Below are 23,554 nucleotides of genomic sequence, written 5' to 3'. Positions count from 1 at the left end.
TTCAGAAGAGGAACAGGACCAGGGATAAGATAAATATCTCTCTGGAATCCAACTAATCAACTCCAATAATGAAATTCTCGATAGAATATTCTCATTAACTGTTTAAGCACGAGTAGATTTCCATAAATCCCAGCGAATGCAAAGAAATGACAAAGCTAAATACAATATCAAGTTGAGTGGCCGATAAACGATTCGCCGCATCTCAAGCTCGATTAAAATTTTAATATCGTTCGTCGATTTGACAGCGATGTTTCATAAAATTGTCGTTTCGACGTCTACCGACGACAGCCGTGTTTAAAGGGGCCAAGGAACCCCTATTTCCTCGTTATTCGTTTCGATATCCAGCATCGCGCATCCACTGTGAAAAATTCCGATGAATTATGCCCTGAACACGTCAGACGATACAAGCCCCGATAAACACACGTGCGGAAGGCGAACGACAAATCAGCGAGAATTATCGAGAACGCGATTCTCCTAACGCGGACGTTTCCCTGGCTGCCTCCGCTCTGGCGGCGCATAAATTCGCCACTCGTGTGGAAGGAAAGAATCGCCGCAGTAAACCGCCAACTACCACGAGCGAGAGAAGTCCGAAGCGAGAGTCGTCGAACCTCTGTCTGGGGAACCTCTGTTGGAACAAACAACTAAAACGCGCAACTAGCTCGAGTTAAAACGACGAGAGAGACTAGGCATTTTCTCCGTGGATATAAATCCGGTCACTCGATGTCACGAACGAGCCACAGCCGGGGAAAAACAGAAGGACAGAGCCTCGCGATGGGCGAAAGTTAGCAAAAGGGCTACGGCTTTTTGGATATCAGCCAGAAACTGAAACCGGCCCGGAGGAGAGAGACGAGACTCCGCAGTGGCAACGGTAGACGGATGGGTCGTTTCAAAGGACACCGTGCAATGCGAAAAACTGCGGCGATCGTCCTTCCTCGGAACGAAACGGAGCAGAAAACTACGGCCTCGGCTAGCCCAACGTTCGTACAAAGAGGAATATCTGAGCGGATCGAGTCAACGATGCGACGCTCGATGCTTCACCATCAAAGACGCGGACGAATGCATCGAGATTCGAATATTTTTCCAGGGGTTTTCTCGCTAAATTTATTAAAAATATAGCCGATTATTCCATCTGGATCTGTCGTGTCCATTCGTTTATTCGAGAAGTGGGCTATAGTTTAAGTCACGGTATCACGGTTGAAATTTTTCGAATGAACAACTTTGGATGATATTAGTTTTCATACGGAATTAGTATTTGTAAAGTGCGGTTGTGTTAAAAATTAAGAGATTTATTTTTTAGAATATTCTCAGTGCCCTGTAACATTCGATAAATTACATTCCTAATTAATGTATTTTACCGCTGAACTTTTAGAAACAAAGAATGGAAATTTCGGTAGGTTAACGAAATTTTGGACGACGATCGATGGAATATCAGTTGCGAGACTCTTGGTAACGGTGGTAATTTTTGTCATTATACGAGTAGAAGCTTGGGCGAAAGCTCTCGTTGCGTGGAACATTTCACGTTTCGAGTGAGACTCGTACTTTTTAGAGTACTTCTGTTTTACAAACATATGCAGGGGATACTTGAACTCTCTAAAATTTCACTTGTTATGGTAGATACTATTGTATTCGATAAGAGTACTTGTTACGAACCACTTGGTTTTATTGAGTTTGCGGAGAAATTCGGAGAGTTTTCCCACGCGAAACACGTTGTTTGCGTTTGCAACGACATTGCTATACAAAAGCACTCTGACACCGATTTAGCAACATTACTAATGTAATTTATTAACATTAACAATCCTCAAATAATCGATGATAATAAACTTTTCCAATGCTGTGTAATCTTACTACGTCAACTTGTAATCCGATCAAACGGATCCCTAATAAAATTGCCCAATCGAAAATCATGTCTCATCCGATATTACATACCACATTCGTCTACTTTTAATTTTTCCAATATTTCTAATTTTCTCACAAAAGTGAGTCAACCTACGCACAAGCGAATCACCATTTAAAGACACAAACGTTCTCTAACCAAGCTCGTCAACACTCGACCGGTCTTAATCGCGACAGAGTACGGGGTCCATTAAAATGTGCATCGCGTTTCTATCGATCGTGTCACGCTCGAACTGGAAGGTGCACGACGTTCGAGAGTCAGTCTCCGAGTCAGAGGCAATTCGAAGGGGAATTAAGACCATAATCCCTGTTTCTACGCGAGCAAATTGATCCGCACAGCCGTGTCGTCTCCGCGAGACGCATTCGGCTACCCATTTCGAACGCGCAGCCTGGAAATGCAATTAGTGCCGTTTGATAGACCGATCAGAAACGAGGAATAAATAAAATCAAGGCACGGTACGGTGTACGGCCTCGCTCGATTCTTCGCGATGCATGTGTATTTCCCACATCGAATCGTGTGGTTTGATCGTATTATAGTTTGCCGTTACCATCTATTGAACCACCTGTTCGACAGACGTACACCGTTATCTTGCATTATCGAGAGAATTGCTCGGTGTTTCGTTCGTAACCGCGAAATAAAAGACGAAGAAATATGGTGATGCTTGCGGTAGAGTATTTGCGATAGTATTTCGTTGGAATGTACGGGGAATAGTGTCAAGTGTTGAAGAAACAGGGCCATGGTTTCTTTCTCTTTGGGGATGATAAATATGTTATTTTCGGTGCTGAACAATTGAATGTATCTACGGCGAATAAGCCTACTATTTGGAAATCTTAGCTGATACAGAAGAGATTAACAAGATTTGCTGTGAACTTGGTAAATGTACGAACTGGACGATACAATGAACATTCTCCTTTAACTCTTGTCCGCCAATTAATGCAAAAGTCTTCGAACTGATAACGTTACGCGTTAGAAAATATATTTATACTCTATAAAATCGAATCTACCGTGAAACTGACGCGTTAAGTTAAATAGTTAAACACGTTATCCACGTAGCGAGCAAAATGCAAATAACAATCGATGTAACGACGCTATTATATGAATATTAAATCGATAATTATAAGTGGTATTAGCATAAATTTGAAACACAGCGAATTCTCTGATACGTGGCACCAAGAGCACATTGCCACGATTCTCTGATAATGATTTTACCTATCGTTATCGCGATTAACATTGTAATTCGACTTGGTATCGAGAGATCGACATCTCCGAAGATAAACGTGCGAGGAGACAAAAATTTAATAAAGAAGACGAGATAACGATTTTTATCAGAATTAGTCGCGATAAAAGGTGTTAAGAAACAACGATAAGATCTATTCGTAACACAAGCAAATAGCACGTGATAGAACTACTGTGACATTACGTTATGATAGTAGTATCTTGATTGCTATCAATGGTAGGAATTCCGAATTATATAGCACCGTTTAAAAAAAATGTTTTTTTTTTTGCAAACATGAAACGATTATCCCAATATATATTTACAATTCAAGTAACATTCTTTCTATTTACAAGAATAGCGTGATATAATAAAATGACAATAGAGCTTTTTGTTTCAGCCCACAATTAACGATAATCTTGATTGTATCTATATTTTTTACGTAATAAAATCCTATTGCGTTGCCAGTGACATTAAATACCTATAAAAGTAAATCGATAGCTCTGTGTTTATAACAATTCTCAATCGAAAAAGTAATGAAACACGAGAAAACACTCTTCTCACGCGTGAACGTGTACCTTTCGGTGTTTGTGAATCATTTCTGCTGTAGTTTTACTCGCAAATCGATACGATAAACGGAACACCGAGTGATAAGACAAGCCGCACTGCGTCAACATCAATTATCTATTTCTGCTTGGACACGAGATACCGTTTGGTGAGGCTGAACCAGGCAATCGTCCGATGCACGTTTATACGATTAGTTTGGCCAATTTACACGACTGCAAATCGAACTTTAACATTTTGTTCGCCACTGCGAACGAAATCTTTAGTTCCGTTTTTCTCAAATTTTAGTTTCCGCTCGAACGATACAAAATATATCGAAATACCTATATACGTGTGTACGAAAAAGGTTTGTGATTTTTTCGATCGGCTCCAATAGTTTGTCTATTTTTATTTCTATTGCAAACAGTAGCTTTATCGTAAAATGACGATAAGTCGTCTTTACAGAACACTCTTCTCGAATGTCTTATCACTTTACAAGTACACAAAATTACTACATCGTATATCATACTTCATGCTAGAATACTTAATCAACCTATCGTATCGCGCACCGCTCTAGCATTCTAACGACTTCTACGTTAGCAACAGCTTAAAAACACTATAGGCAAATAAATTTTCTACGGTTCGTTACGTGCCATTTAACTGTCACTATGTACATATTACATTTAGAACATATCGAAATTTTCTCGCAGCTGCTTTAAAACTAAACACTTTATGAAAAGGAATGAAAATTCCAATGTCGACGACTTCTGTTCTTCCTCAAAGTCGCGAACAATACGAAGAATTTACCAAATAGCAAACTCTCTTAAACAAGTTCGATTTCGTAGCGACGTCTTGGTGTTCGATACCTATCGACATCCGAATATCGTAAAGCCACCGTTGCGATGTAAAAGTTTCTTCGTAAAACGCAAACCTGGTTCCACATCGCGTAATAAACTCCAGATGAAACGTTCTCTCCTTACCAGTTGTAAATGTAACTGTCGTTTCTTTCTTGTAGCCATGTTTCATCGATGAAAAATGCAAATTTGGATGACCGCAAAGGGTAAACCGAAACGAACGACGATATCGTCGCCAACGATCACGATACACTCGAAGTACCTCGAGCACGTGCGAATATTTTCTTCCAAAAACTCTTTTCCGATGGAGGCTAGATCGGTCGAGCCTTTAACTGCTTCGTGGATACGTTTTTACGACGTACGGTGGTATTTTTTAAATTCTTTGAAAGAATTTGAAGAGAAAGAATTCTCTTTGAAGAGAAACAACAGAGGATTAAACGTTCAGGATCGAAAATTTTAAAAGTATAGCGACCGGCGAAAGCTTTTCAAGCAGAATTCTTCGTCGAAAAATTGTAGACAGGTCATTATCTGCATCGCTCGTTAATAAAAAGACGTTATATAAAAAGGCGAAAATATAAAATTTTATACTGTTTGCAGTACGATTTCGCTGTGTTGTAAAAAATGATACTACGTCCATAGATATTTCTCAACGAGAAAACAATGGGATAGTATATGTAAAACGAAGATATAAGCCTCGCTTAAGCGAGAAAGAACTTGGAACTCGCTTTCAGACGTATTTTTATCGAGCTCCTCGCGAGATGATACGCTCTATCGGAATATTAGTTTCGAACGAAATCGAACAGATATAAGTTGTTGGAATCGACGACGCGGAGCGGGAATATTTCAAATAATATTTCCTACGCGTATTGGAACCGTATATCCGCGAGTATTGCTTTAATTGGACGGATTCCAATCAGTGCGCGGCAATGCAGAGAACAGATAGTCGCGGAAAGCAATCTATCTATAAAACCAGCAAGAGTACCTCGATTTTAGCCGGAGAAATCGAAGATTTTCCGGTCAACGACCAGGTTTGCTTAATTTACCCTGACAAATAATTCGAGAACATATTCGGCGCGTGTACTTCCTCGGATAATTTATTCCTTGCGCAAATATATGCAGATAGATTAATCCATTTAATTAATATCCCTTTAACTTTTGCAGGGCCGAATGCGTTTTCTAAACTGCGAGAAAAATTGCTTTTCCATTAGTTAGTAACGCATGTTGCGTTTTTGTAAACATCGAGCGTAAAAAAGTTAATGTAATCGGTATTCGTACGTGCAACAAAAACGTTAACAATTTTCGTGAAAGATAAAACACTGCTATTTATACGATCGTCGTAACGATATCGTTTTTAATAATTTGTCAGGCTATAATCGGATTACGAAGTAACAGACTCACCGCAACGCAACAAAAAACGTAAGTATTGCGGCGTTCTGAAGCAACCGACAGGAGGGAAAAAGAAATCAAAGTCAGAGCACCAAAGCGAGGAAAAGAAATCTGTTATTTCCAATCGAGTCTACAGGATATCCTCTTTCTAAATGACGTGTCAACACGCCAACATCGTGTTTCTCCTTTTCGCAAATTACTTATGCATTAGAATATATGAAATTAATATACAAATTCAACGTAACATTGCGCGTTATCCGATTATTTGAGACTTTATATTTCTCCATTATTCGCTCTTTATCTATCTCTATTGGAAACGCTAAGTGTATCGAATAGATAAAATTTATCTTTCTACTACCTACAAAACGTGTTTTGATAAAACGTTAAAAGTACTGGTGTTTTATAAAAAAAAAAAAAAAAAAAAATAGTGTTTTGTTAAAACACTGGTATTCTAGATAGTAGAAAGATAAATTTTATCTATTCGATGCACTCAATCAAAATAAATATATAAAACGATAAATGTACAAAGGAATAATACCTAGAGTACCTTGGTATCCAAATATTAATAAGAGTCACCGTATATTAGAAGATCCCAAAATCCCGCAACGTGTACACACACGACGAAAATGTATATAACATTCTCTGCCAAAACTCCATTTCCCAAAACCAAACCCTTATCTACCCAGAAAATAGCACGATCGTTAGGATCCGACTGGAGCGTTTCCACGTTTCAACTGGGTTCCCGTAGCCTTATCGCCGGCAATCTTCTCTGCGCGAACACGCGTACACGCTCGACGGATACGCCTGGAAAGCCCTCGGCTCCGGCTGGGATTAGATTACGGCATAAGCGGCTTATTTATCGCTGCGACGACGCGCATTCGCGAATGCAGCGCAATCAACACGCCGCTAGAAGCATTCCTCGCGTCGAAACGCGAGTTTCGTCGCCGTGCGAATCTCGACGAATCGACGACCAGGCATTCCAGTCCGGTTTTTCCGCGACATTCCAGGCACGCGCGAATTCGAAGCGGAGGAAACGACGATGAATAATTCTCGGCATTTCGTGAGCTGTGTTTTGGGACGCAGTCGTCCCGGATTAATGGTCTTTTCCCAGGTAAGCAAGGGAAATGATCTTTCGGTTCTCGAGGGTGACGAGTCAGACGCGGAATGGGCTTGAATTGTTTGCTTTTTGCTTGTACTTGGCAAGTCGTGCTATTGTGGCAGAAATTAATTATAGAGACTCGGGATCGAAGAATGCGAGGTTGTTATGGGGTTGATTGCAAATGAAGCTTGGGACGAATAGTGGAGATACGAGAGTTCATTATGCAATGAGGAATATGAATTTTCTTTCTTTCTGGCTGAAACAATTCTTTGAAATAATTAAACTGTGAGAATATTTGGGAATGAAATTGAAATATACATAATGCATTAGAGAGCAGAAGGCAGAAGAAATGAGAGAATTTCTGTGTACCTCAGGAATGGTACTGTTAAAAGAACGTAGTTTCTAGTTTTACTATAAATAAATAAAAGATATTCTCCTATGCTGCTTCTATAGGATTAAGTCAGGTTACATTAATTTACATTAGATACTGGTCGTAATTGTTTATATGTTACAAATAAGATTTATGTCCTATATGCGCAAACCCATGCACGTATTTGTGTATAGAGAATAAATAGTAATAATAATTAAAAGAATATCTTTTCACGTTATCTTCTTCGTTGAAAGTAAATGGGAAATGGAAGTTTCACGTTGTATCACATAATTAAGTTTCAATCGAATATAATTGCAAATTTATTTGGTATGATATAAATGATCTTAAATAAGTACGACGGTGAATTTAGAGCGGTTCTAAAGATCGACTCACGTGATGGAATGCATTAATAGCATGACTCACAGATCGATAGAGAAAGTACAATATATTTTACACGTCGTTATAAAATATCGTATTATTATTGCGCAATAACAGGATCGCGGTTGAAATCAAAACATTCAAACGTTTTAGTTTTAAAAATATAAAAAATAAAAAAAATGAGAAAATTATTTTGCAATGTTTCAAGCGCTTACCATAGTAACTGTACAATGACAATTGCATGTTCTCTTGTTCTATTCTCTGCAAACGGAGCGCATATTTTCTATAGAAAGGAACACAGAACCCGCGAAGAACATAAAGAAACATATTCCTCTTTTATCATTCCACTACGTGAGAGCTCATTCCTTTCAACGAAAGAAAAGAACAATGTACGTACTGATCATTAACAATATTTCTACAGCTCCAAACTTTATGTTATTTTGTGCCGATTCGAGAAAGCAACAGTACTGAAATTGTAACTCGTTTGAATATAGAGTGTTCTAGCCTTCTTTTGTGAGAAATTATCTCACGTGCCTAGAATTAACAAGTTCAATGTTATCTCGAGTTTATTTAAGCATACATCGGCATATCTTATGTCTTACATTCATACTTATTTAGTCTTTGCATCGATTTGCATCGTTATTTGTGCAAACATTTTGCAATCGAATGAAACGTGGCACTAGATTAAATTCTATTTAGAATAATCTAGAAATCTATTTTAATTGACATCGAGTAAAGATGTATTCGCCATATTACTACGCTTATCAGATTACAGTCGTCATAAAGCTATTAATACTTGAAAAGATGTTAAGAAATATTCACCTCCTATCTCTTCTCATTACGAAATCGAAACAACTACAAACGTTGTAATTCATATGACCTCCCTCAGTCATAATAATCATCGATGTACTTAAAGCGATTAATAATTCCAACAAGACAAACAGCCACTCGTCTCGTTCGCTTCTCTCCTCTGCATCGGCAAATCAAAACAACCACAAGCTTAATTCGTAAGACGGTTCGTTCATCGACGTATTTACGAAGCAATTAATCGCTCGATCGAGACCAACAACATTCATTGACATCGCGTCTTCTAAATCGTACATTCTAATCCATAAGGGAACTTATCGCTAACGCAACCACCAATTGAGTAATTGTAAGAATCACAGGATCTAATAACCAGAAGCTTTTCAAACGCTTCTCAGACAGAAGAAAACATCGCCGTACGTCAAAGCAAATGTGATACGGTTAATTAGTTCCTCTTAAAATCCCTGTCCCATTAGAAAGAAACATATCTATATAAACTGTGAAAGTGACTGATCAAACGGAGCAATACGAGTGTCCCGCGGATTAAACGCGCCTCATCGGCTCGTCTATCGAATAATCGAACCGGATAGGCCGTTTATGGGCTCGCGTGGGCGTCGTTACGTCAACAGAACGACGATTGAAAACGGAGAAACATAGAATGACGAGCAAGCTCCCGTTTCAGGTACAGAGAGCGTGGCGTTCCAACTGAAATACCCATTCGATACTTTTCCACGCGCTTTCAGCGAATTTATCGCGTGCTTTTACATCACCAGACACCATGTGCGCACAGAGGAAGTCGGATGCCAACGGAGGAAGTCGAATGCCAGTGGAGGAACCTTCGAATTACAATTCTCCGTTCGCCTACGATCGCCAGCTGATTCTTTAATATCTGTACATGATCCGAATGAATGGAACGAGGAGAATTTTGTATCGGCGTTCGATATGGGAAGAATTTCGTTTGACTCGGTTCATCGTGGTACGAGAGATCGCCTCTCGGGACTTATCCGATATATCGACATAATAATAAACAAGCCAAAAACTGAGGCCTTCGTAGCGTATAGAAATGATTCTTAAGAAACTTCTAAACTGACCTAAACGAATTTAAGGTAAATTTGATGTGATTTATCGATATAAGGAAATACAGGCTGAAAAAGAATAACGTTCGCTTAACTTAGAAATTACGTGTTTCAAAGTTGCGTCATTAGACAAGTAATTAATTAATCTGAGATATAATACCAAAGCTCGATATATCATCTAAATATAGAACTCGTTACGTCTGCTGATAATTACGTGTCGATTGGAAAGAAAAATGGTAACAACGACAGGTAATTTTTCAGAAGATAAAGAACATTTCATGTTGTGATACTTGAAGCTAATTAATGGAAAAATGTTTGATTTACCTTTAAGTTCTATAAGTCATAAAGATATATTTGCTAGATATTATTAATGAATTTGTAGCGTAAACATATCGTCCGAGTATTTTATCAGGAGTCTGTTTACCGCTCGGCAACACGATTCTATGTGATTTCGAACTCCAAACTACGTTCTAGTCTACGAATGACGAATCGTTCCACGACCGAGTTCATTCTCTTGGCAAAACAACTTTTTGCCTTGACAAGCGTTTATCACTCGAACCAAAACATTCCCTTCGTGCTCTTCTCGAAATCTCCGAATTCTACATGGAACCGTTCTAAGGCGTCCCAGTTAATATGAATTTTAATGCGTCGTTTTCTGTTGAAACCTGTTTAGACCGCGAGGAAAGTGACGGCTGTCACGATAACAGTAAGAAATATGTATAGCAAACTCACCAACTCACTCGTATCTTTTTTCTTCTTTTTCTTTTAATAACCGACAAAACTCGCAGAAACTCGCAGTCAAACGACTTTATTCGGATAAACCGGATTCTCTTTCGTTAAGCCAAATGTTTCTATGTCGAAAAATGTTTAACCGTATTTTACACAGCCAGAAATATCATTGGCAAATAATCAGCTTGCTTTATATACGTACGAAGAGTAAGTTTGCATTAATTAGCAGGTGAATTTAATTAGGCAAAAGATAAAACGATGTTCGCTACGAGAACATACATTTAATCACGCATGAGAAAACATGATAAACGCGAGAATAGATCGTTAGGTGTGAAAGTTAAAAATAAAGAAATAGGAAGGGTGCTAGACAATTGCTATGCTATTGTATTTTGTTCCTTTAATTGTCCGTCGTTATTTTATTTTATTGAGATATCGAGCACGACAATATCGTTTGTTGGTTTCCCATTCGACACAGGAACAATCGAACGTCGATGAAAAACCATTAATCATTGCCGTCGATTAAACTCGCCATATCTTTATAGGTTCGCGATTCTCGAATCGCTCGAGGTTAGTCGATATACAGGAAGCGTGATAAGCGAGCGGAAAAATTGATTCAAATCGTGTCATTGAGTTGGTTGGCCCGTTAAAGTCACCGAAAGTTTCGCGTGGAAGATAAATCGTCATTATTCGAAAACGCAAACTCTCCCAAGGAACGATCATTGCTATTCGTTTTCTGTCTATTATCGGTTAAAATAACCGACATAAAAGAAAACCCCAGGAGAAAGGATCGAAACCGGATCGATACCAGAAGAGTGTCGCGATTCGTGTTAAACGTCGATTTAATCGAGACACGAACGAACACACCTATCTACTTCGATATTCGGCCGAGTTGCAATAAATCTTTGCTTTCTAGATATACTATCACCGAGAATATACCACAACAAGCTTAATAAATCTATAAAACTCGTCAGAAATGTCACGAAATCAACAGGTTCTATCCTAAAGCGATCAAAATTCCGGTCTACGTGCGGAATTTTCGTACGTCGAGATGATCAATCGGTGAAACTTGGTACGTATTTTACAAAGCAACGTAAACTTTAAAATTTAATCACCACCCTAATCCAGTCGAAGGAACAGAAAAATTACTTACAAAGTCAGTGAACGATGGACACGACGACGATGATTCAAATCCTTTCGAGCGAGGCACCCACGCGCAGCTCCAGGATAACTGTTTCTCTTACGCGATATTTCCAAGTGCGGGTGTCCGAATCACTCACAGAACACGCGGTTTCACCGAAAATCGGCGCACGAAATGCGATTTTCGTTAGCCGGGGCAAGTCACGGAGCCAGGTATACGCTTTCACAGATCAACACGACCCACGAAGCAACCGGCATACCTGGCGACGACCAGGCGTTAACTGAAAGCGTATGGAGGCCGAAGAACGCCGACCACTACACTACACCTGTGTGCCACGGGGAATCGTAGTAGGAGAGGGCGAAGAGAAGGAGAAGAAGTTTCGTCGAAGAAGGAGACGCCCGCAATGGCCTTTACGCGGCGGATATGTTTATCGTGATAAACGGGACGCGAACAGCTGCTCGGAATCCATTACGAGCAATCGCGAGGAAGAATTTCGACTTGTTCGACGATTTGTCGTTTCCAGAGAGGGGATTAAGGTTCGAAGAGGGGAATAGAGTTTAGCTGGAAAAACGAATTTGTTTTGGTGACTGAGGGAGAAACGGGGTAGGAGCCGAGGACCGAGGGATACGCGGATTTTACGGACGGGTAACTTTGAAGAATTGGATTTCAGTAATTTATGAATTAATTAACGGAATATTTGTAATACAATTATTAAAATTTAGGAGAAATTGAGAAGCCGGGATTTTTATGGTATTTCTTGGAGAAGTAACGTGACAGGAGGAGGAACGTAAAAAATTACTAATTCGGTAAGTTGCTAGCGAATTGAAAAGTTCGAGGTAGAAGAAAGAAATGTTTTCGGCAAAAAACGTAAGTTTCGCTGTGAATTTTTGTCTGGGACACAGAATCATTTGAATGTGTAATGTGTTTTATGAATTATTAATGCAAGATGAATGCTTCCTGTGAATGCCATTTCACGTTGAAGAATACGATCAATTGTACTCTGTTTTTATGCAAGTTTGTAAATTAAGAAAGAACCCTGACCTTCCTTTTCTCATTCTAACAAAATACGTAAGTTCAACGCCTCTTCTCTGTACCGTACACTATTTTCTTGTAAATTTTTACTCGAATAAAACTCACTGTCGTTTTATTCACGATTCTACCATCAAACTTATCCACTTATCTGTTTATTAAAATATACCTATACTCGATTTAAAAAAGAAATTTCAAGAAAGAAAATAAAAATGTAAGGAATAATTCCCGTTTTTCGCGCAATTCCCGAAAAATGGCTAAGCGAGAGAGAAACGGACGAAACTTGTTATGAAAATAATATGAAAAGTATCGGCGTAGCTTGAACAAAATATGCAAAACCTGTTCTCGCGGGAGAAATGCAACACTCTCGAATGACCTTTGGTCGAAAGTCCAAGACCTTGGCGACGATCCGTTGTTCGGCCGTCAATCTTTCCAATAATAGAAAGGAAGGAATCTTCCTGTGCATTCCCTACGCTTTCTTGGAATTAAACCGTAAACCTTAGCGGGCTCCACCTGTTGAAGGAAGAGCCTGCAGGTAATTTATCTTAGAACGAACCGGTCTCCAAGTAACTTCCTTCCTACGACAAACTTTGATGAAGAAGAAAGAAGCGAGGAGACGTTTCTTTCGAAAGAGCAAGAAAGACATAATAGAGACTCGCCTGGCGATGTAGATCTCCGAGTAAACAAATGGAACTGCAATTGTTCAAGTTTTTACAAGCGACTTGCCTCGAGAACTGAAACTTCGTTCTTTGATCGTTTGGGAACTGTTCTATAGTAATTGAATGTAATTAATTTTAATATTCTTGCAGGGTTTTGTTTGTTCGAGGACGTAATTCTTCTTAGATTAGAATTAATTATAGAGGATATACGTAAGTACTTTGACTTATTTACGATGTATATAGTTAGGTGACGTTGATGAACAGGTGTACACCAGCGCACATCTATAAATTTCACAACACGCGCTAGTGATCTCATCTGATGATGGAATTTAACTTTCGACATCAATTTTTTTTTTTTTTTGGTTAACGTACACGCTCCTTTTACTTGAAAGTTCATTGAGTCGTATTTTCATCGTTGCTACTATCTTCTAATTGCGCTTATAAAACTGACACAGCTATTTGTCATAACAGCGTCTTCAGAAGTTCTAAGACCATTTAAAAGATCATTCGACTCTATAAAACAGACAGTCAAGATAACTTAATTAATCTATTAAAAACCGGGATTAAAGACTACTGGTTGATACTAACGATAATAAATTGTAAAAGAGCGACCCAAGACAAAGAGAAACAACTATCGAACCGCAAGTTTCGTTTAATTGAAAAATGAATTGACCATGGAACAGACGAAAAATAGAAATAAGATACATCAAAGCCTGGAGCGTAAGTTGGAAAACGCGAAAACCAGCGAACCAGCGATACAGAAAAATTGCAACGAGTCGAATGGTGGATAGCTATGCGCGTTTGCATGCTGCACGTACAAAACGATTCCCTGTTTCATTACCGTGGACTGTGGTATTGTATTGGCGTCCGAACAAATTGCTTCCTTCCATGCAGTTTTCGGGCTGCGGATGTCATAAATACACCAGGTCCACCTATAGGGAATTCGTCGGCTAGAATTCATTGGTTACAACATCCGCTAGGAATCGTAAGTCATCGGGATTCGCGCCACAAGTATCGAAATAGGATTTATCCGTTCCCTTCAAATTAATAAATACGGAAATTTATCTATTCGCTTCTCGTATCGTAGCAACAACGGGATGCGTACGACACGTGAGAAGCCAACTAATCGACGCGATACTTTACTGTAAGGTGTTGCAAAGCGATACAAATTTTATAAAAAAAATAAAACAGGAATTGTTACTGTAATTTAAATATTTTTTACCGACTTTCTCAATCTATACGAAAGCACTACGCTTCTTAAATTCCTATCTGCCTTCGCAGAATCGCTTTAATTCCCATAAAAGTTGCTATTAAGATCAAAGACTCGTATTTCTGTGGCTCCATTCGATATTTCGTATTATTTGCTTAAAAGGCATAACATTTATCTGTGAGATATCTTACGAAGGAAGAATTAGGTGAAATATAGATGGATATTAACCGAAGAAAAATCGCGCAAGTTGCGATCGATCGTTTACGATTTAAGCTTCTCTGGAGGAGCAAGTCGTTGAAGAAGTCTTCCTGCAGATTAAACTCTCTCGAATCGGCCAAACGAGACAAAGATCATCGATGCTCCACAAGTACATCCTTAATTCTGATTAAACGTAATCTTCGATGGAAAAGTAGCGCGCTTCCTATCGTTTGGTCTGCGAGTAACCGGTGTGGGTGGAAAAGTTTCCCGGAGTCGTTCCGTTGGAACTCGCGTCCAACGATTCGAGACACGAATCGACTGGACATCCGGGCTGGAACTCTCTCTCTGTTTGCCAATTTTCAAGGGAGTTCGCGTGCAATTGTAGAAAAGTTTCGTACGTCTGATTCACGAGCGAAAATGGAAGGTGGAGAAACTTTACGAAATTCCTATTATCACAGTGTGAACTGTTATTAATTGTTGAAGGGGCTGAAAGTTATAGCGATGTACCGAGGATTAAGAGCGAAATCGATAGCTGACAAGTCGGAATATTTCTACGTCAAACGAATAGGAGTTAAGATTGATAGACTTACGTAGATCGAAACCTGCCGGTAACGTGATATACCGAGAAATAGTCGAGAAAGTGGATAAGAGACTGATGCGACAAAAGAGGCTTCCGGAGCATGATCTTTGCCTTGGTATTAGTTTGTCGGACGTAGCCTCGATCGTAAAGATTTTAGCGAGGAACTCTGACATTGCACGAATATTACGCGAACCACGGACTACGTGAAAAACGTATCGAATCTCGTAATGGATCGCCAATGAAGCTAAATTGTAGAAACGCTTAGCTCGCGGAAAAACGTGCGAATAAATTAATAATATTTCGAAAAACAATTACCAGAGAGGAACTATTAACCAAACAACGCGTCAATGACTAACGACTATCTATTAACAGGCTGTTCGTTCGACGATATGAACTTTGTTTCACAATACCACATCTCGAACAATAAATATACACAAGGATTGCCATTATTGGCGCTAACGAGACGTCTAACAGGATTTCAAAGAAGCAACGTCACATTCCGCAACCGGCATTACCTTCGCATTAATAATTGATTAACCACAGGCAAAGCGATTATTTCATAACATCAAGCAGTGACATCATTTATCGATCTCTGCTAATAAATAAATTCCAATGATTCCTTTGTTCTGTAAGACGATTCACAGACAGTTGGGCAAAACGTTTAATTATCCATCGCAATAGGTAATAGAATTTGGCAATTGTAAATCTACCTTGAATTTGGATTATCAAATATCAAAGCCAAAAAGTGTGCAGAAAGGTGATATATATGTACGTGTTCGATTATTCAGGGATGAAAACTTTCCTCTTTGAGCTACGTTATTGCGAATATTTTCAGCAATGTAAGAATGGCTAAAGAGTAATTACAAATTCTTATAAAAGACGTTTCTCATAAAACTTCATTGCCTTTAATTGCGCAAAGAACAGCCAACGAAAAGGTTACAACTAGATCGTACATTCGCGTTTGACAGAACTTTCCTTACTTTTCTCGACGCGTCAATCTGGCGCTATTTTCAACGTGCTTTATTAAAAAACGCAGAAAACACTATCACCAATTGGAAACTAAGTGGTTCGTTGTACATTTTCTCCACGGCAAATGAGAAATTCCCGTTTCAGCAGGCGAATTTCATAATTAATTTCGCTCCTCATGTCCGGACCACCAATCTCCTCGAGTCTTCCCTTTGGGTAATTAATAAATCATTGAAGAGCAGTCAAGAACCCTTTGTAGATTCGGCCCGAAAAAACTACTCTTTTTTCCAAATAACAAGGAAAAAACAAGAACGAGAGAGAGAAGCCTCGTCTTGCCCCCTTTTGTTTCACAGCACTTTACAACGCGGTGTTTATTTAATCGTCGTTTGAGATTCCGACTTTCTTTCCTACGCCCCGCTGAACTTTACACAATTACCAGGACAGGTCCTTCTTCTTCGCTTGGATTCTCGAGATTCTTAAAACAATACGACGAACATAGTTAACGTATTTAGCGGAAAAATTACAGAGAGTGTGAATTCCGTGGATGATAAAAAGGTAAAAACGATGGTGGCGCCAAGGAGAATCGTCGAGAGAGGCATTAATCCCTTTACTTTTCCTCTGAAATATCTAAATCGCGAAGAATTTCGTGACGTATTTTAATAGACGAACAATGGTAACATTTTTCAGCTGAAAATAAGCGAAAATAGCGGAAAGTAACCAAATTCTGGAAAATGCGACGTCTCGGAAAATCAGTATCGCGGCCCGTCAAAATTGTTTAAATAAATGATCACGACTAGTCGTCGGGAACACCGTGGACACGGATATCGGATTCGTCACGGGACGTTGGTCTATCGATATCGCGTGTCGATACGTGTATCATGAAAATATCGAAAGTATCGACGAGGGGCCGCGGTGGATGTCAACGAGCAAAGTAAAGGAAGCCAGGCGTCATCTTCCAAGATTTATGACTCCTCCATCCCCCATCCTCCCCTTCAACCCCTGTACACATCGGAATAGATGGTTTTACCTGCACTAACTTTACGACCAAGTAACAGAGCCTCTTAAATCACTGTCATAATTGAGGAGGCTGCAAGAACAATAGAAGACAGATGGCTGAGAATAAGCGTTCGTTTAGGGGACAAAAGACGAGACTGCACCGGAGATGAAGCCCCAAGGAATCTTATGGAGGTATTAAGGGGGCTAAGATCACACTTCGATTCGATCTTTTCTCTCTTCTGATTTCTTCGTGACAATATTTGATCGATAATCACAGTTTGATAAATCACACGCGTACGAGGATTGCTACTTAATTTTACTCGATTTGACAAAGCGAATTTTCGTGATTACTTGTTTGCTCGCCAAGGAAAGAAAAAGAGGAAAGATATCTCGATACATAGAAGAAAATCAATTCGTGTAACTTATTGTCACAGCTATTCGTATAAATATAGAGTGTAATAATCAGTTTAATAGCACGGTGTTCAAATGTTAAATCCAGTCAGTGAAGATGAATGATTATCCTTGCAACTGATAGAGGAAGAATTCATGGACGAGCCAGGTAGTTTAATTGATCATTTGATAGCGATCAGATTGATTGATTGCTTTCTCTCTTTATGGAAGAAGAGCAGTGCAAACGTCGCCAAAGGTAGGATAAATTGATTGCTTGTGATTTTTATTCATTTGAAAGACTCGAAGGAACTGAGTATAAAAGCGAAAGATTGATGATGCTTACCTTCATCGACGTTCGAGTTATAATATAAAGGTACAATGGTGTCAATTCTTTACTCCATCGCGAAAGTAACCTATTCTGCCGTGTTTTAAAATCAAATGAAAATAGCATAGCGTGTTTAAAAAAAGAAGCATCTGGCAATTTCCGTGTCGGCTGAACAGACATGGCTATCAGCCTGACTATTATCAAAGATCCTGACAAGCGCCTCGAAAGGAGAATCGTTTTCGAAAATTGAGTTCACCGTTCTTAAGTTCGAACTGCACACGTGTTTACGATAACAATTGTTTTTTCCTTTAGACCGCGTGAAAAATGCGGCATTGTAAAATGTATTTTTCTTATCGATGCGTTTGTTCCTGTATTTTTCATGAAACGTCGCTACCTCTACAAAATTTCTCTGCATGGAGGCGTTTCTAAACGTCCTACATTTTTAGATAAGAAAATATTTCGATAGAATTTGCGTAAAGTAGAACACGACTCTTTCAACGAAATCTTTGAAACGTCATACGGAATTAAAAGTTCACAACATCGTGCGATCACTAGCTCGAACGTATTTGGAAAAGATAAAGAAATTACTCTGCAATTATATTTATCCGGCGCGTTCGATAAGATGGAAGAATCCACTTTCTTTCGATCGAAGGAAGAAATACAGTGTTGTTAGACAGCTTGCGACAAATGCAACGATCATAGTCATCTATCCGCATCAGTCGCTCCCGGCGAGTAAATTTGCCAGATGGGGAACAGGGCATCCGAATTTCATTTTTCTTCTTTCCTTCTTGGCGAGGCTCTTTCATCCGATGCTGTCCTGGAAGCAGCGATCGAACGAGCCCTGGCTCTTACATCACTTTTATGTCCGTCATATTTCATGCTGGCCAAACGTTCCGACGAATGATGCATTATTTAGAACGCAATTCGGGGAGAGCCAAGCCGGGACCTCGTGGAACAAATGCGCGCGAAATGGGCCAAGAGCATCCGGCAGAATGTCGTTCCTCTTCCGGGCGATCGATCGACCTACAAGCTTAATTTCGCTACGAGTCCTCTCGCTCGAGAGACGACTCAAACTTCAAAACTCTCTACGAGATAGATCACCGAGTACCTCTCTAAAATTTCACGACGAACAATTCGTTTTTTCGATGAACGAATCCTGATAAAACATTAAACGTAGGTTTTTACAATTTTTTAACGCTCGACCTTACATGCATTCTGTTAAGAAATTTGTCTTAAATTTTAGCGGATTGTGTCAATAAAACTGTAGAAAAAAAATACGTTCGACTAATTGTAAATGGGAATTATTTTGTATAATACTACAAATCAATTATAAATCGTTACATCTCCTAGCCTCCAATTTTTCCTGCCGACTATCTTCCTCGCCAGAGAAAGAACCAAATTGAACGCTAATCCGACAAAATATCAGAGGCATCGCCCACGAATATTTCGAATTATCACGAATATCCATTCTTTTTTGTTTCGTTTCGTCTCGCCTCGAATAACTAACGATTCAGTTCTAGCTTTTTAATCTACGTGTCAGCCACAAGCTTCGTATTGCTACAGTAGAGTAGAAGAGAGGTAGAAACGGAAGAAGAAAATGTGGGAAACGTATGAATATCGCGCGGAGTGGGAGGTGCATTATTTAGATGCAATTTTTTTCGGAATCACCGACACGCGAATGAATGGGCACCGGGCAAACCGAAGTGAGAAGATTAATGCTTCGATCTGACAGCCAAGCACGAACTTTCAATCTGCAATCCGCGTTTCCTTTCACGTCCCCGCGTTTTACGTAGCAAATAATGTGAGCGACGCGGACAAACCGCGACGAGTTCATTGCAAAACTGTTCCTGGGCACCTACGGTTATCTACGGTTCACGCGCTGCTGCATAGAGCTATGGGGTTTTCTCTGTGTGACAGGTGTGAAAAGAACGTGAGAAATTCTATTCGCAAAGGCGAACTTCGATCGTCAGTTAGGTTAGCGTCTGCAACTATTTAGTTTCAACATACAGAAAAGGAACTTTATCGTTATTTCTAGCAGTAAAACATTTCTATATATTATTCAGCTTTGTATTATTAAATCGTCGGGATCGATTCCTCGAACTAAGTGTCTAAAGAATAAATCGTAATTTTGGATCTTTTAATTATTCACTTTTTCGATCTTCCAACTTCCGAATTTTTAAGGATCCATAATTCTTTAAAACGTCACCCTCTTCGACTCTTCAATTTAAATAACGTATCAATTCTTTAAATACCCTACGTGCTCGTGGCTTAAAGAGAATCACCTCAAGCTTTCCTCAAAACCGCTTAATGTAAAATAGACGAATTACTCTTGTGAATGTTTAATTTTACATACATCTTCCCTTATGTCGTCAAGATTTTAAAGCTTCGATCTTTAACCCTTGAATTTAAATATCTTCGTCTCTCGAACCTTTAAAATCTTAATCATTTGGATGGTCTACTTGCCAAAAACCACTCTATCTCTATCGTGTAATTTTAAATTGACGAACTACCCCGCACACAGCTACTCCGTTTTCAACTGACACGAACATCAGAGACTAGCTCGACACAGCGTCCCCAATACCTTAATTGCGTCCCTCGACATTACTTGGGCTTTCTTCGTGCCTTATGCGTACACGGCCCTCCGAATTAGACGCTCCACCCCCGAGCCCATTAGTGTCGGTGGTTTAATTAACTGCCACGATAAATTGCCGTTCGACCATTCAGTTCGATAAATCCACTTACCCAGAACTTTACTTTCCATTCGACGCGTCTATCCTAGCAGGGGAACACCGATCGTCGTTATGAATAAAGTACAATGTAGCGGCGGTGACGTGTAACGCTGGCCGAGCCAACAGCTTTCATTTCGCAACGAGACATGACGCAGGTGATTTAATGTCGCGCAATTGCGCGAAAATATCCAAGGTTAATAATTAGCGCGAATTAATTTATCGGCTCCTATTAATTAACCAGCCAGTCGACGAATACGCTGCGCCAACTGGCTGCTTATTGGAAACTAATTGATACGCCTTTTCAATCGGTCAGCGGATATATTATCGTGTTCGAGGTTTCTGGGCTTCATGGGGAAATGGCAAAAGAACAGAAACATCGCGTCTCATTTAACTGGAATTTTAGGAAATTTCAGAGTAAGTAGCGGAAATTTATCTCATTAAGTTAAAAAGGGAAGAATGTTTCAACGAAAGAAGTAAAAATGGAGGTTTCGGTTAGCTGTGGGAAGTAAACGGCGAAGAAGTTCGTTGAAAATTTATTTTATAAATTTATTACAAAAAAGGAGTATCCAATGAAATGTGAATATATAAGGCCCGTTGTGTAGTTGTATGCTTCGTTAATCCCCTGAACGCATAAAGACGCATGAAATGTAAATAACTAATATGATTAATTAAGAGAAATTAACGATCCTTAGTTTAGCCTGAAAAAGGTTTTTGAAAATTATGAATAGGAAAAGATAGCCGAGTTATGTGAATACGGTATAAGTTCATTAACAGGTAGTTCCATACGATAATGCTATGGTGAGATAAAGATCGAGAGAGGCAGAGAATGGAACTAGCTTTTCCCATAAAAGCGAAAGCACGTTGCTTCTGCTTCCTCTTCAAGCCATTTCTTGCTATCTCTGTGAAATTTTTTGCGATTAAAATTATATTACGAGCTATATTTTCCAATCTAGTATTAGAGTATGCCCATATTTTAAAAGGTAGCTAACGTTCATGGCAAGAATTATATGCCGTCACATCGATCTCGTATTTAAATCATTATAATCGAAATAACAAATTTATAAATCTTGAAATCTCTAGACTCTTAGAGTTTTGAGTCCATGAAACGTATAACTGTGATAAATATCCTTTATTCTATTTGCAGATCATCGCAAATTGGAAGCGATTCGTAAGAGCCAAGAAGGGAACTATCTTCGTTAAAAGAAGCACCTATTCCCACGTGAACCCAATGAATAAGATGTCACGTGCAATCTAACGACTACACAGTGAAGGAAAACTAAGAACGGGCGAGTGATAAAGGACATGGAACTCATCAGTCATGTCGCATCACACTTATGGCTATCAGGGGCGCTTCTGTTCTCTTTCTTAATGCTGATAATATTTCAGAGACGAGACCGGAAGATATCGCAAGAATCGTCGAACAGGATTGTCCGAATATCTGACGACGAATCGCTCCAGGAATTAACCAAAAGTCATAAATTTTCCGTCTCGTGTTATTTACGTGATTCCATAACAAACTATGAATCCTAAGATACAATAAACTGTAGAAACATGCAACGAGGCGTAGAGTTCTCTTATATTATACCGGCAAAAATATTCCAAACGATTTAATCTGTAACAAGATTTTAAAGTTACATTTCTTCCATGGATTGGAAAAAATTAAGTAACTGTTTATAGACACAAGGGAATTGAACAGATAGTGTATACTACAAACGGAGTGACATTGCTAAAAATTAGTTCAATTTATCTATTTGTACAAGAAGCACAGATTAGTAAAATTCACTGTAATTGAAAATTTGTCCGCAACTTAAACGTACAGTTCCATGAAAGGCGATGAATGCCGCGGAGGTTTTGAACCAGACTGTACAACTTACCTAATATACTCAACACCATATTAAAAAAAAACGTAAACCATATGATAGGTTAACAAAGGCACGTTAAACGAGAAGAGCGGGTAATCAGGAAAAATTAACGATGTTTAATCGGCCACGACCGGGGAATACAAATGGTCGATTTCTTAGCGAGCAGGCCGGCGTGTCTTCTATAACGACAAATAATGGTTCGCGATCGATCATGTCTGGTCTGGGTTTTACAGACCTTTTAAGCGCGCACGTACCGCTGGCAGACGATACGAGGAGAAGTCTAATGAACTCGACGACGCGAGCGCTCTATCACTCTTTCCCAACCCATTGCTGGTTCTTTTTTCTTGCCACGCGAGCCCGCTACAAAAATCCTCGTCATCATGCAGATTTATGCCCGTGAAACGAAACTTTTTCGCACGTAGAACCAGAGCCAAACTTCTTAACCGATGGTAAAAACGTTATTAAATGACCGGCCGATTTTTCCGACGCTTTTTAACTCCGGCTTACAACTACTTCCATCCTCGCGTTCTCTTTTTTATTACAATAAAAACGTTCTTATTGCTACATACTGCAATCGTTTTTTTTTCTTTTTTACTTTTTTATTTTTTTATTTTTTTTTTTTCGATGAAATATGGAAAACGAAGTAAATCCGAAAGTATCATCGTTCTATGGATGATTTATCGAAGTGAGAAGGCACAGGAATTTCCTACGCCGGAATAAACTTACGACGACAGCTTTCGTTTTTATCCTTCTGCGATAAGGGAGAGTGGAAATGACCCATTTTATTTTTATAAGATGTAAAACACCGTGGAATGATTTATGACGGATAAGACACTGTATGAATGTTACACGATGGATTACGTTCCCTTTTTACTTTGCTTTTTAGTCGGAGACACGCGAAACGACTTGCTTTATCTTATTTACAATTATTAGTAATTTATGAAAAATCTTCAAATATGAACGATCTCGTCATCTTCTAATTTTCTTTTCTCTCTTCTTTCTTTTTTTAAACAATGTAACAAGAGATGGTTATTCTGTGAAAATTATACGAGATACATAGAGAGATATAGACCCTCTTGCGAATATTTTACGGTGGACAAACTTGCGACTCTGATTTCCTCTTTCG

General features: G+C 39.1%; 1 protein-coding gene across 8 annotated transcripts in view; it reads right to left on the bottom strand.

The window, feature by feature from the left end:
- Positions 1–23,554, bottom strand: part of Pgant9 (polypeptide N-acetylgalactosaminyltransferase 9) — a 293,850-nt gene that overhangs the window by 189,875 nt on the left and 80,421 nt on the right. Inside the window, exon 1 of one of the 8 annotated variants that reach the window (XM_076622865.1) lies at positions 11,497–11,773. The exons of 5 other annotated variants lie outside the window; for them this stretch is intronic. The gene's annotated coding sequence lies outside the window, so the exon portion shown is untranslated. Of the gene's footprint in view, positions 1–6,428; positions 6,590–11,496; positions 11,774–23,554 lie in introns of those variants that run through there. 2 more of the 8 variants (XM_076622867.1, XM_076622868.1) reach the window with 2 other exon arrangements.

Source organism: Bombus vancouverensis, chromosome 11 (genome assembly GCF_051014615.1).
Source record: "Bombus vancouverensis nearcticus chromosome 11, iyBomVanc1_principal, whole genome shotgun sequence".
Classification (NCBI taxonomy): Eukaryota; Metazoa; Arthropoda; class Insecta; order Hymenoptera; family Apidae; genus Bombus; species Bombus vancouverensis.
This window is presented reverse-complemented; position numbering and strand designations above follow the sequence as displayed.